Source organism: Eublepharis macularius, chromosome 6 (assembly GCF_028583425.1).
Source record: "Eublepharis macularius isolate TG4126 chromosome 6, MPM_Emac_v1.0, whole genome shotgun sequence".
Classification (NCBI taxonomy): Eukaryota; Metazoa; Chordata; class Lepidosauria; order Squamata; family Eublepharidae; genus Eublepharis; species Eublepharis macularius.
In genome coordinates, this window is record NC_072795.1 from 23813260 (window position 1) to 23827302 (window position 14043).

At 42.5% G+C, this 14043-nt stretch overlaps 1 protein-coding gene across 6 annotated transcripts in view; it reads left to right on the plus strand.

The window, feature by feature from the left end:
• Positions 1–14043, plus strand: part of MECOM (MDS1 and EVI1 complex locus) — a 362312-nt gene that overhangs the window by 171933 nt on the left and 176336 nt on the right. The gene's annotated exons all lie outside the window — the stretch shown is intronic.

Consider the following 14043-nt stretch of genomic DNA (forward strand, 5'->3'; position numbering starts at 1 on the left):
GGTCTCCATTGGCCCACCTGCTGTGACTGAAATATCTCACATTGTCACAAAGGCAGGCTTGGAGAAACTTTTCAAATACTTTAGGAACAAGCACTTGAGGAAAGTAGCTTTTCCATCTTCTCAAGATTTGGATCCATTCATGGTACTGTCATGGTGGAACTCCAGTGATATTCAGTGGTGCCAGGAGTCCTAAAAAGAAAAGTTACAGGCCACACTCTATGGAAGTCTCTAAGGACTGTTTCACACATTACATAGTAAATCTGTACTTGCCATCATGTGTGTATTTGATAAGGAGCCCTTAACCCATGCCAGCGCTCTGCCAAACGTATAGCTGTAGGAAAATATAGCAGAGTTTGTGCAAAGATTGCAGATTGGAAGTAATGAGAATAGATTGACAAACACACACTCCAGTGTAGCTCTGTAAAAATACTTTACTAAAGGATAAAAATTAGGGTTACATTTGGAGAAAATAATAAATTGCTAAGTTGACTACATCTTGCTAGATAAGTGACTTAGAGTAGAGACAAGAAGAAGTAAAGTAGAAGTGAAGAAATGAACAAAGAGCAATAAAACTTCAGTATATAGCATCAATTAATTGCCCCCAATAAACTAACTGCCCAATAGAAAATCCTAATCTTACTTCATTATGCTTAGTGACTCCCCTTCCTATGGCGGGAATCTTATTCGAAGCTCTTAGGTTACATTCAAAGTATGTTTACTAATTAAGTAGGTAACACAAACAGTTTAACTCTTTCATGACTGAAATGAAAACACTTGCTAAATTCCCACAATAGCATCATCAACGTGCATGGTTTTTGTAGAGTACAAGAACATAGGTCTCTGCCCACAAAGAGCTTACATTCTAACATGAGAAACAAGGAATAAAACATGAAGGTAGAAGTGAGGAGAGACAGAGAAAGAATGTTTTAGCACAGTTTCAGTTGGGGATGGAGACTAAAGGGTTGTACCAAAGGCTTCATGGAGAAGATGTGTTTTGAGAAGTTGGAAGGAAGTTGGAAGGAAGTAAGAAGGTGGCATTATACAGGTGTTCTGCAAGGAAGCTCCAGCCAGGAGAAGCATTTAGAGACCCGAGGCTGATGTATCTGGTCTTGAGTAAAGATGCATCATGATGTGAATGCTGCTTGATACTCTTAGCCAGGGCTCATTTCGAGGGGGAACACACAGGAACGCAGTTCCAGCAGTTCCCCCAAAAGAGGTCATATGTCAGTTGGCCCCACCCACCTGACTCTTGGCCATTTTGAGCCCGTTTCGGCCTGGATTGGGGCCAAAACGGCCTGGATCGGGCCTCTGACAGGTGGTGGATCACTCTCCCACTCATCAGCGGCCCAATCCTGACAGCTTTGGGCCCCTTTTCAGCCATTTTCAGCCCCTTTTTGCCATTTTGGGCCCGATTTCGGCCCTGAATGGCCAGGATTGGGTCTAAAACAGCCAGGACAGGTGATGTCAGGGGGTGTGGCATACGCAAATCAGCTATACCAATGACACACTTCCGGTGATGGCAAGAGGCGTGGCATATGCTAATGAGTTAAGCTAATGAGTTCCTCCAGCTCTTTTTCTACGAAATGACCCCTGCTCTTAGCAAATGATATGTCAGTCTTTTGGGTGGTGGTGGAGAGTGCCGTAAAGTTATAGCTGACTTATGGTGATCCCTGGTGCCGTTTTCAGGGCAAGAGATTAACAGAGGTGGTTTGCCGTTGCCTGCCCCTGCATAACAACCCTGGTCTTCTTTAGAGGTCTCCCATCCAATTTCTAACCAAGGCTGACCCTGATTCGCTTCTGACATCTGACAAGATTGGGCTTACCTGAGCTATCCAGGTTAGGGTACATCAGTCTTTTTAGGTGTACATTTTAAAAAGTTAGGTATTCCCCTCAAGTAATATGTGAATCAGCCCTGAAAAGTTTGTGAGGTGCTTTTGACATTCTTTGAAATGCCTCTATTCACAACATGCATGTGCTGTGCTGTGTCCCATTCTCTTCCCGGCAGGCCACTGTCCAATAAGAGACCCAGCACACATCTCCACAGGCCATGATTTGTTCCTAATCAACAAAAGAGGTGTATGTACCTCTGCAAGGAAAATATCTAGTCAAACTATACAAATGAGCACTATTGTATCGTGTGGCTCTTGCTGAGTCATGCCAGTTCATCATGCTGCTGCATGAAGGGATGGCTGAACACCCCTTCAGCGGCAGAGGGTGGGGATCTTGGAAAACAGTACGACGGGGAGAAGTCTAGGTCTGTTTTCCTTGTCATGCTTTATATCTATATTTAGGAAAGTTTGTACACCACCCCCAACATACACACATTAGGGAGCATTTGAACTGAGTCGTGATCCTTCACTGGCAGACTGAAGTAGAACTTCCAACATGAGTTGCATGATATATTTCTGTTGATCCTGTTCTGTTCTTTATGTATGTTTGTCAAGCTTCTGGTTTTAGCGCATACTGCTAGTGAACTTCTGCTGCGACAAGTATCAGGGTGGAACCCACCCGTGGTGACGTGGCCTTGCCTGCTGTTATGCCAGTTCATATTTGACCAAACCATCCAGCATTTTCTTAAAGTTTTGGAACGTAATTATGACTGAGCTGTTAAGAACGAAACTGTTTCCTTCTTGTAACTTTCAGCGATCCTAGCAGAAGGAGTGAAATGTATTTGGGAATGCCTATCTTTCAGACTAGTTTTTAAGACCCCTGTCAATTAAATCAAGTTTTCTTCGCTCAATCAGAACTAGAACTGTTTGGAAACTATCTACAAAGGGGTATGTATATATATATATACCCCTTCGTGTGTGTGTGTGTGTGTGTGTGTGTGTATAGTTTACAATATTGTAGCTTTTCTTATAAAAACACTTAATTGAAATGCCTAAGAGGTGCCCTGCACAAAAGTCAATAAAAAACCTAGAATAGAGTTTATAGCGGTTGTCTATGTACATAATTAAATCCTTCAGGCACTTTAAAACTCGGCAGAATAAATGGTTATGCAAGAATGGCCTGCTGAGAGAAGAAATGCTTGTATCAGCTTTAAGCAGCTGGTTTATGCTTGGCTTTTTCTGTGTTGGAATGAGAAAGCTATTAGGACACTGGAAGACTGCAAGCCACATACAAATCATCTTTGTTACTGACACTTCAGGGAGTACTTTATGGTGGCTGTCAAGATCAATACAGGACTTGGTTTGCGCCTGCAAAAGTCAACCACCATTATTTCAAGAGGGGTTGTTAGTGACCAAGGCAACATCCGCTGCCAAAGAGCACAAAGGGCTTCGCGTGGTGTTCAGCTCCTTTGCTGCGATGGGAAGTTAACATTTGTGATAGGGATATGCCTGCGTAGGAATTCTGGGTCTGACAGTTTAGCAAAGGTTAATTGCTCAAAATGGTCTACTGCTGCAATAAAACGCGCCCCCCCCCCCCACACACACACACAAGAAAGAGAGGACTGTACTTGGATTGAGTTTCACCGTTCTGTAGGGAATTGGGTTTGAGGTGGTGGGATAGCTGAGGAAGTCATTCTAAAAAAAGAAGTGCTTAATTAATGTCCCCAATAGAAAAATCACAGGGTTTTGCTTCTTTCACTGGCCCTCAAAGTTATGATAAATGATAGCACAAGGAAAAGATAACCTACCATGAGAGTAAGATCACCAAGGCCAAATGCTAAAACTCCCAGCTGACTGTCCCATACACTGCGGCCTCTGTTCATGTTTATTTTTTCTGCTCACTCTTGGTTTCGTCAATCAGTATGATAGACGATAACTCCTGACTAGAGCAGCCTGCGTCCTGCTCTCTCACGGTGGGTAGCATGTTGTGGTTGGCGCCGTGCAGTCGGAGGATCACCCGCATCAGAAGCATCGGGGGATGAGGTACGGAGCAGTCTTCCAGCAGCCAGATCCTTGGAGAATAGGAGGCAGTGGTGTTATCAGCACCAAGTAGGATTGCCAAGAAAATGACCACACATTAGTAGCTTTGTTTGGGTTGAGTCTGGGAAGGGGGGCTCACCAGATTGAGACACTCTCTGTTAAATCATCCTAGTTTGAAGTGTGAAAAGACAGCTTGTTCCCAATCCCCCCCTCCCCAGATGCCTATTGCCCATGGCAATTCCATTAAGAGATTCCATGTATCTTTTTTCCCTCTTAAAACTCTAACACACTCTATTCTTTCTTTTAAATAAAGAGCAAAACACACTTCCATTCTGTTCTTACGGAAGCTATATTCTTGTGAGTTAAAAACAGCTTGTGTGTATGTGTTTTAAGAAAAACGCTTTATTTAAGAGATGTGGTTTTGAAAAAACACAACACAAAGCTGGAGTTAGCTGATGACATGTGAAATATTCTTCAGTAAGCCAACAACTCATCAAAGAGATGGAATTTCCTGAACAATATTCGTAGGGCACAACTGCCACTGCGTATCGGCTTAAGTGTTAGCAGCACCCACACAAATGCATATATGGTTATTTAATTGTTTTCTTTAGACGGTTTTAATTGTGTTTCTATAACTGGAGGGAAGTATTGCAGTGGGTCAGGTGGGCTAAGTCTGTTACAGAGGAACAAAAATAAAAGGGTCTGGTGGCACTGTTACAGACTAATGGAAAGACATAAGCTTTCGTCAACTGGATTCCACTTCTTAAGATGCACTCAGTATTCCTTCATCAATACACATTTACACATGCACACACATAGCCAAAGAAACTGTAAATTGTGGGCTCAAAAGGAAACTCAATACAGGAAGCAGTCTGTGATGTTTCTATGCAAAACTCAAATGTTCGTGGTAAGCTCAGGAACTGTTCACAACAGCAGCAATAGGTGATAACATAATCTTCTGAGACGATGTAGTAAACTAATTTTACATGCATGGTGTAAAAAGAACCTGTTGTCACAACTGAACCCAAGTTGGAAAGTCTCAAACTTCCTGATAAATTTTAAAATCAGCAGTTTACTGAAGAATGATATGTAGATCATATTGGTGATGTTTGCTTTAGTATTTGGGGATGGGCTTGGGAAAAACATCCTATCTGCCCCTCCCTTCAGTGGTAGGTCATGCAACCTGAGAATTACGTCATGCTGGATCGGACTTTCCAGGCTGCAAGTATGTTGCCCAGTGATGTCTTGGGGCCCCAGCAACCCTTCTACCATCTCACCAGGTTCTTGAGCTGGTTATACATTCTCATTTTCAATGCGCTTTTCCGGTCCATCTAGCAGGGGCTGCGGGGATCATTCTAGTTTGCCAAACTAGCACAACAGCCGCAATTTCTCTCAATGAAGGAAATAGCACATTCAAAATTCTTCTGATCAGTTGTAATGCAACTTTGGCCATTTATTTCCTGTCCAACATCACCTCCCCCCCAATCTTTAATTGTGATTCTTTGCTCAAGAAATGCTAGCAGAATATCAAATGCTTTCATTTTTGCTAGAGATTTCAATGAGATAAGAGGCTCCTTCTGCAGTCACTGTCCTCTTTTATCAGGTTCTGGATATATCGGTCCTAACGTGGAACAGCTTGAATAAAACACTTGGGGTGGGGGGCGGGGAGTGGAATTCTCACCAACATTCTCTCTAATAAATCCCTCTTCTGTGCAATCATGAAACTGAACACTGAAATATTAGTTTTATTCAAGCTAATTATCTTACTGCTAGCTCATGAACTCGTGGATTTAGGAGCTGGTCTGTTTCTAGTTATCCTGCCAAAGTTTCTGACTTGATGGAGGGGGTCTGCCTCATACTACTTGGCCTCCCAACCTTTGCAACCCCCCGTTTCCTCTCTTTTCTGAATCAGAGGTTTACCTTCTCCCCTCCTGCAAGAAGATTGAAAGCTTATTCGGCTACAAACTGGCTGCAGACACCAAATCATTGGTAGTTGTTTCAAAATAGATCTTTCTCCCTGTCCAAATATTCTCCTGAAAAATAAGGTAGAGACCATCGTGACTGCTGATAGAAAAGAATCTGGCTATTAATAAAAAGCAGACAAGGGGCTTGAAACAGGGCTTCCACTGTTACCAGTTAGACACTTTCTATTACTTTATTTAGTGCCACACCTGCAGCTGCTCACTATGTTCACGGCTGAAATAACCCAGGTCCCTGCAGAGAAAGTACTACATAGACTTTCATTAAATTAGTTGTGCTTACCATTTAAGCCTCACTGAAAGGGCAAAGTATTAGTTAAGTGCACAGGAGATAATAAAAAGAAAGAAAAGGGAGGGGGGATTTTTATGCATTAGTTTATGTTAAAACTGTCTTGCAATATACCCTGAATTATTAAGGCTTTGAATAGTTGACTAATTTGTAACAGCTTTCTAAAGTAGGCATTTGGACAATTTCCCAATAAATGTGTGTGGGTTCCTGCTTCCATAACAAAATTTCCAGATTACATAGCATGCGCATAGGATATGCAATCTGTGTACATTTAATGGGCAAGATCCTAGAGCTGCTTGAGTCTAACAATGCAATCCTAAACAAAATTGCACCCTTCTAATTCCACTGAAGACAATGGGCTTAGAAGGGTATAACTTTGTTTAGGACTGTAAATAGCTTCAAGAGCAAGATGCTGGAGAGGTCTGATTTTTTCCTCTTTTAAATCTGTGTCTGACATGCAGCTTTCAAACTTAATCTCACTTATGCTGTTTTCCCCACAATGTTTTTTTCATCCTGCTTGGACACGGTAAAGCGGTCATTTTGATCGCTGTACCATGTACTCAGATACGGGTTTTATTAACACGACCAGCATTTTAAGAAGTGGATCCATCTAAGTACATTGTGTATGCTCTGATGATAGCTTCACAAACCAGGAAACCTCCCCCCCCCCCAATCTCCAGTGTGCCACAATCAGAAAATTAGAACTAAAAAAACAAGGATTTAATACCAGTTTCTACTCAAGCTTGTGTTTTCTTAGAAAACCCCTTTCCACTTATCAAGGCATTAACAGTGCAATCCTAAATAGAGTTACTCCAGTCTAAGCCAATTGATTTCAGTGTAACTCCTAATCCTAAACAGATCTACTCAGAAGCTCACTCGGGTCTGTTCAGTGGGACATTCCCAGGACATAGATCCAGAGGAGTTAGCCGTGTTAGTCTGTAGTAGCAAAATCAAAAAGAGTCCAGTAGCACCTTTAAGACTAACCAATTTTATTGTAGCATAAGCTTTCGAGAATCAAGTTCTCTTCACCCAGCCCTTCCACCCAGGGCTTCTGAGAGAGAGTTTGGATCATGCATCTGATGAAGAGAACTTGATTCTCGAAAGCTTATGCTACAATAAAATTGGTTAATCTTAAAGGTGCTACTGGACTCTTTTTGATTCCCAGGACAGGGTGGCACTGTAGGTTTCAAACGAGAGAGACAAGGCATAGGATATCTCTCGGGTGGGCACAAGTAATGGGTCTAGAATGAAAGTAAGTTGGAGCTGCCCGACGTTCCTGCATGGATTTCCGTCCACGTGGCCATGTTAGAAATAGAAGTGGTGAGGATGTTGATGATATGTGACCAGGATAGATGGTAACAACTTGGGGGCCATCAGAGGTCCCTGAATTGGTCCTTGATTGGTGGGAAATGGATGCTCACATCTCAGTAGAAGCTCCCTCTCCTTCCCACCCCAGTGCTAGAAATGAAAAGGGGGAAGCTGATCCTCTGAAAGAAAGGTTGGTGAGATGGACACGTTCTTCGGTCAGCCTATCAGCGTTACCATGAATAAAATCATGGTTATCTTTTTAAAACATTAAGTACCAGAAGACTCCAATACGGCTTTGCCCATCCTTCGAAAGCACATTGTAGCCATAGAGGTCTTCTTAGATCACGAGTTCATTCAATGGATTGTTATTCCATTCTCCTCTTGTTACTCTGCTTCTTTGCAAGGACTCCGCCACTTTAGTGTGAAAAGAACCTTCTGAAGAAAAGTTCCATTCTCTGCTCAGATAGATGGAAAAGCACAGTGCTCGTTGAGACCAGCAAGGTGGCAGACCATGTGTCTATGTCACAGAGGGCAGGGCTCCAGGAAGAAAGTGAGAACAATTGGAGATGGTAGTTAGACTTGTACCCACATTGCTCCGTAGCATCTACTTATTACACAGCAGTGACTTAGATTAAGGGATAGGCTGTGACATCTTCCTGTCCAGTTTGATTGGTCAATGGCTGGGGGTGGGAAGTTTCAGGAGGATGGTGACCTTCCTTCCTTCTACATGAGATTATAAGTACAGGGATTAGGTGAGCAAGCTTTTGTGTCTTGTATGTGTCCATATAAAAACTGGGTGGTAGTGAGTGTTTCCAGCCTGAGGATTTCCCCTCTCCCTTCTTTGCCGATGGAGGAGTTTTGTTGGTCTCTCTTGCTGCTTTCATTGCTGTTATCTTGATGAACTGGCTATTGTGTCGTTCTCCTTTGCCTAGATGGTCTAGGGTAGCCCAATCTTGTCAGATCTCGACAAGATTATATAGTTATAAGATTATAGACTGTCGGGTATATTTATTGTTATGTATTGATGAAATTGAGCACTATGGTTGTTGTGGATTTTTCGGGCTATATCGCCGTGGTCTCTGAGAGATCTCTGTCTTTCGGTGCTACACCTCTGAAGATGCCAGTCACAGCTGCTGGCAAAACGTCAGGAACTACAATGCCAAGACCACGGCCATACAGCCTGGAAAATCCACAACAACCATCATTCTCCGGCCGTGAAAGCCTTCGACAATATATCAAATTGAGCACTCTTTGCACTTTATATATAAATTTATTATAATATTAACATTGTAACAATTTTGATTGAGTTCTCTGGAAAGGTGTTGCTTTGTAGGATCTTTGTAGTTTCCGGAGGAGCCCTTGGTGGTTTGAGATCTTGAAAGCTAAGTAGGGTCGACCTCGGTTAGTCATTGGATGGGAGACCTCCAAAGAAGGCCAGGGTTGCAGAGGCAGGCAGAGGCAAACCACCTCTGTTAGTCTCTTGCCTTGAAAACTCCAACAAGGGTCACCACCATAAGTCAGTCATCAGCTATGACTTGACAACAGTTTCCGCCATCACCGTTGTGTAGTTAATATTGGATTAGAACAGGGAGAACTGGGTTCAGATCCCACTCAGTGTGAACTTTGGCCAGTCATTCTCAAGGCTGATGTGAAGATAAAATATAGGAAAGGAGCCTCATATAAGGCACCTTGGATTGGAAAGGTGGGGTAAAAGAACATGATAATCTGGCTCTTACTTTAAAAGCATGCAACAGTGTCCATATCCCAGTTAATCACCAATCTCTTTCTCACCACCATTAACATTTATACGGTCCCTTCAAAGATGTAATGTGGACTTTTTCATGCAGACACTTAAGTCACTGGTAATGCAATCTGCAGCAGAGTCACATCTTTCTAAGCTAATTGAGATCGAAGGGTTTAAAAGGAGTAACTAACTCTTCTTTAGGATTGCACTCTGAATGTCTCATTTATTGATTATCAACCCCTTGATAGCTCACAGCTGGCTGCATAAACCAACTCTATTGAAAAACATTCTGTTCACAATGTATGAAAGTTCACTTTGAGATAGTTCATTCTCATATGCTAAGCACTACTTGACAGTCCAAGTGATCGCCACGCATGTGTGAACCATGCATTGCAGACAGGCTAAAGCACATCAGCTCTCATTTCTTAAAATTACACATGGGCTTTTTTCATTTAAGTTTGCAGGAAGAACAGTTTGGAATGACCTGAAAAGTAACATGCCTCGAACTAGCAATGCTGAGTGATCTGCTTGCATGTTAATATCCAAATGTACTCATGCCAAAGGCCATTTAGGCTAAATGAAGGCACCAGTACTAAGTTCCAGTAGGTGTCACACAACCCTTTGGTCTTAACTGCTCTAGGCTTTTAAGGTCAGGATGGAAACCACAAATTCTGAAACACTTAGCAAGATAAATTCTGTTCCACACTTGCCCGCATTCCGCTGGCCTCCTTGAAACTTGGCCTAATTTCCATTAAACGTTGTCGGGGCTGAGGTTCCTTTGTTCTAGCGAAACAGGGAGTTAAACAAACTGAATGTGCCCCTAACTTTATCAAATGTAGACAGGAAATTATCAGTAAATTGGGCCCATAGAATTAGAGGCAGGAAATAGAGTTCAGTGTCTCGGAACGGTAGCCAAATACTTCCTAATTGAAAAGCATGAGCAAATTAAGGAAGGCTGCTTAAGTTTCTCTGTTGAGCCCTGTAGCATCATGCTCTCTGGCTGCACCTATCGAGCTGACACAGGACCGATATTCTCACTATAAGTATAGGTTGCTGTGTACCAAATTGGTTTCTAACCTAGCTCTTGTTTGAAGAGATGTGTTAAAATCTCCTCCCTTATTAACTGGATCTGTCAACTTTTATATTTTTTCCTGAATATACAGTTTGCATTTTGGAAGTTAGAGGTTGTGTGAAAATATCAATATGTTCAATAGTGACACTTAAATGAGAAACGTGCTCTGTGGGCTGGAGAGAAAATTCCTTGGTGCTGCTGAATAATCTATCTGTTGCATTACTCTACCAATTAGCTAATGAGTTTAGGGCATTGTGTAGATAGTTTCAGATGCGTAGCTGTGTTCACCTGTAGTAGAAGAGTAAGATTTGGGTACAGCAGCACCTTAAAGACCAGCTGGATTTCTGGGGTATGAACTTCTGTGAGTCAGATACCTAGATTATAAGGATCCCTTTCTTTTTCCACTCCTCGTATCTGACACTCTGACTCTTGAAAGCTCATACCCTGGAAATCTAGTTGGTCTTTAAGGTGCTGCTGGACCCTAATATTGCTGTTTTGAGGCACTATGCATGGTTTTCCCCTACTCCATTTTACTCTCACAAGAAGCCTTTGAAGGCGGTTATGATGCAAAAAGGTGAAAGGCACCTGGATGAGTACGGATTTGAACCTGCGTTTCTCCAGTTCTAATCCAAAACTCTAATTGCCACACTGGATGGGCTGACCTTCAGCCTACACCTCTCATAATCCAGTGACTCTTTAATGGCTTCCTCCAACTTTTAGCTTCCCCCTCCACTTAGCTACCTATATAAGGATATTAACCAGGGCTCATTTCGAGGGGGAATGCGCAGGAACGCAGTTCTGGCAGTTCCCCAAAGAGGTCACATGTCAGGTGGCCCCGCCCACCTGACCCTCGGCCATTTTGGGCCCGTTTCAGCCTGAATTGGGGGCAAAACAGCCCAGATTGGGCCTCTGACAGTTGGTGGATCACTCTCCCACTCAGCAGTGTCCCAATCCTGACCATTTTGGGCCCCTTTGCAGCCATTTTGAGCCCCTTTTTGCCATTTTGGACCCAATTTCGGCTCTGAATGGCCAGGATTGGGTCCAAAACAGCCAGGATAGGTGATGTCAGGGGGTGTGGCATACGCTAATGAGTTATGCTAATGAGCTCCTCCAGCTCTTTTTCTACAAAATAACCCCTGATATTAACATTACTACTCTTTTAACCAGAGTATTCCCTAAAGCTGAGACAGCAAAGCAGTAAGATGCTAAGGAACTTTAACGTACTTTGGTGATGTTCAATGATCTCTTATATAGCTGCTAGCCATCTTGCATAAGCAAGTGCAAGAACATTAGAACCCATGCCCAATGCTACAATCCGGAATCAGCATGATTGTTAGCTGTCCTGACTCCAGTAGCCCCACTGTTAGTGGTGATATTATACCTTGTTTCACACTTTGACTCAGACATGTGAAATCCTATCACTTTATCAGCATTTCTAAAGGTGTTTCCAGTTATAGGCAAGTATGTAAATAAAATTCCCATACATTGTTTAAATTATCCCACGAGGATGATACAGTGTATCATCAACTTTGGCTTGACCCTCAGGACTGGAGAGAAATAAACAGGATGCATTACATTCTATGGGAATTTGTATGGATGAGTAGAATGAAATTATGGATGTTGGCAATCCATGCATCATTTGAGGTCAGCTAGGTCAAAACTCTGAGCTGGGCACTTCCCTGGTGAGTTGATAGTTTTATCTAAGTTCCAATAAGACTTGAGAAATTGTTAATTTACAGGTATAATGATTTTGTATATTAGTCAATTACTGTTACAGAGGCATAAACATCAGTAGATTGCCAATCATTTATTAGAGCACAGTCTACTAGGAACGGCTCCTGCACAATCACTGCTGATTTACTCATCCATTTGCAGACCAGTAGCTCAGCAGAAGTTCCTGGCTGATGATGCTCAAGGGCTGCAATCCTCAAATCACTTATTCCATCAATGCCAATGGGGCAATTGCAGAAGTTTGAAGACTGGTAGGCACTGGGGCTACTGAATAAAATGTCTCCTGTTTGCACGCCAGGGCATCAGAGCACAAGGACGCTCATGTCAAGTGTAAGTTATTTTGCCAGAACAGAGGCACTGTCATTGTTGGCTTTCCACTTGGGGGTGTCATTCAGGAGTGGTGTTTTTTTACTTTGAGCTCTTTTGCTTATTTGTCCTGTGATTACATGTATGAGCTTCCAGAATTTATGAGATCAAAGGCCAAGTGAAAGGCCAAGGTTCACAGGTCACGTGAGAGGCTAGCATTCACAAAATCAAGGAAACGGCAGGACAGTGCCAAGGGAAAAGGTCAGGAGTCAAGTGAAAAGCTCAAGACAGATGAAAGCAAGGAGTCTGCACATTTAACAGACCACACAACAAAATGCCCTTGTGCCAAAATATTCATTACCAAGTCGCCATCCAGTTCTCTGGTTCCCTGATAACAACCAGGGCCACAAGGGATGAACTGGTAAGAAGGCCTGATTCAGATAGGACTCCGAGGTAATGTTTGTAGCTCTTTCGTTTTAAGAAGGAAAGGCACAAACACACACGTGGAGAAGAAAATGTACAGAGGATCAACATGCTCCATACAGCATGGACTCACTATTTTGGTCAATAATTCATTCTAAATACAGTCAGTCTGGATGAGAATGCATGTAGTTTTGACTCATGGCTGAACCAAGCTTACGTTTTGGTTTGGGATAGGGTAAGGATGAAACATTCTGAGATTTTTCCTCAGGAAGGGTTATGTAAAATGCTGATTCAACTGAATGTTTTTATCTTCTAAAATCCACAACGTTCACTGATTTTTAAAATATGTGTCAACAGCCATGTGGATCATCTGAAGGAACTCAAGTCAAACTCAGACAGCAGAGATGAAATTCATTGAGTGACTTGTGAATCTCTAGTGGCGACATTAGCAGTTGATACACTCCGGGTCAAATTTGGTTCCCTAAGGGATGCTTTCTGACCAACCTAAAGGCAGTTAAAGTTTGGAGAAAGTATTATACGTAGTAGCAGAACTTGCTGGAGGCCAACACCTGGTAATGGGGCAGAGGAAATGGCTTAATTCCTTTCTTGAAGTGGCCCTCCAGGAAAACTGGATTATCAAGTAGCTGCTGACTTTTATAGTCTAATTAGCATAGGACCGCTTCAGTTGATTGAGTTCCACTTGATTCCCAGTACATGGTGACTGCAGTGCACACTAGGGAAAAGTCAACTGGTCAACTGAATCTAGTTTTGCACACCTCTGAATAGGACTGCTCCATGATCCAGTCTAAATTTTCCGCTAAGGGAAGGGGTTAAAATTCTGCCAGTTCTCTGTTCCTTCTCCCACCCACTCCCATTTGCCCATCAGGCAATTTCTGAGGGTTCAACAGAAGCAACATTTGGGTTAAATTGGCTACAGTGGTAAGGGAGAAGATATAACTGTTCTGTTTCATTGTTGGAAGTGCCTTCTGTAAGTGGAAAATTTCCAGTCTGTTGTCTTCGATTGCACTACAATGATAGATACAAAACTGTTTCTGTCCTAAACATTCCTCCTCATGTTTCATCTCACGTATCCCTTCCTGAGCCTCCCAGCTGCCTGCAGTGCTTGGAGCTTTGCCTGCATCATATATTGTTTTGACGTTGCAACCCATGGTGGTTATGATAAGCATTGGCTAGCAAAGCTCTTGCTGATATACCTACAGCTACATCTGTATTTCTAGCACTAGTTCCCCAGAAAAGGAAATATAACACAAAAGGGGAGTATAATATCCTCTTTAGGAGTCAGATTGACAAACCACTTATAA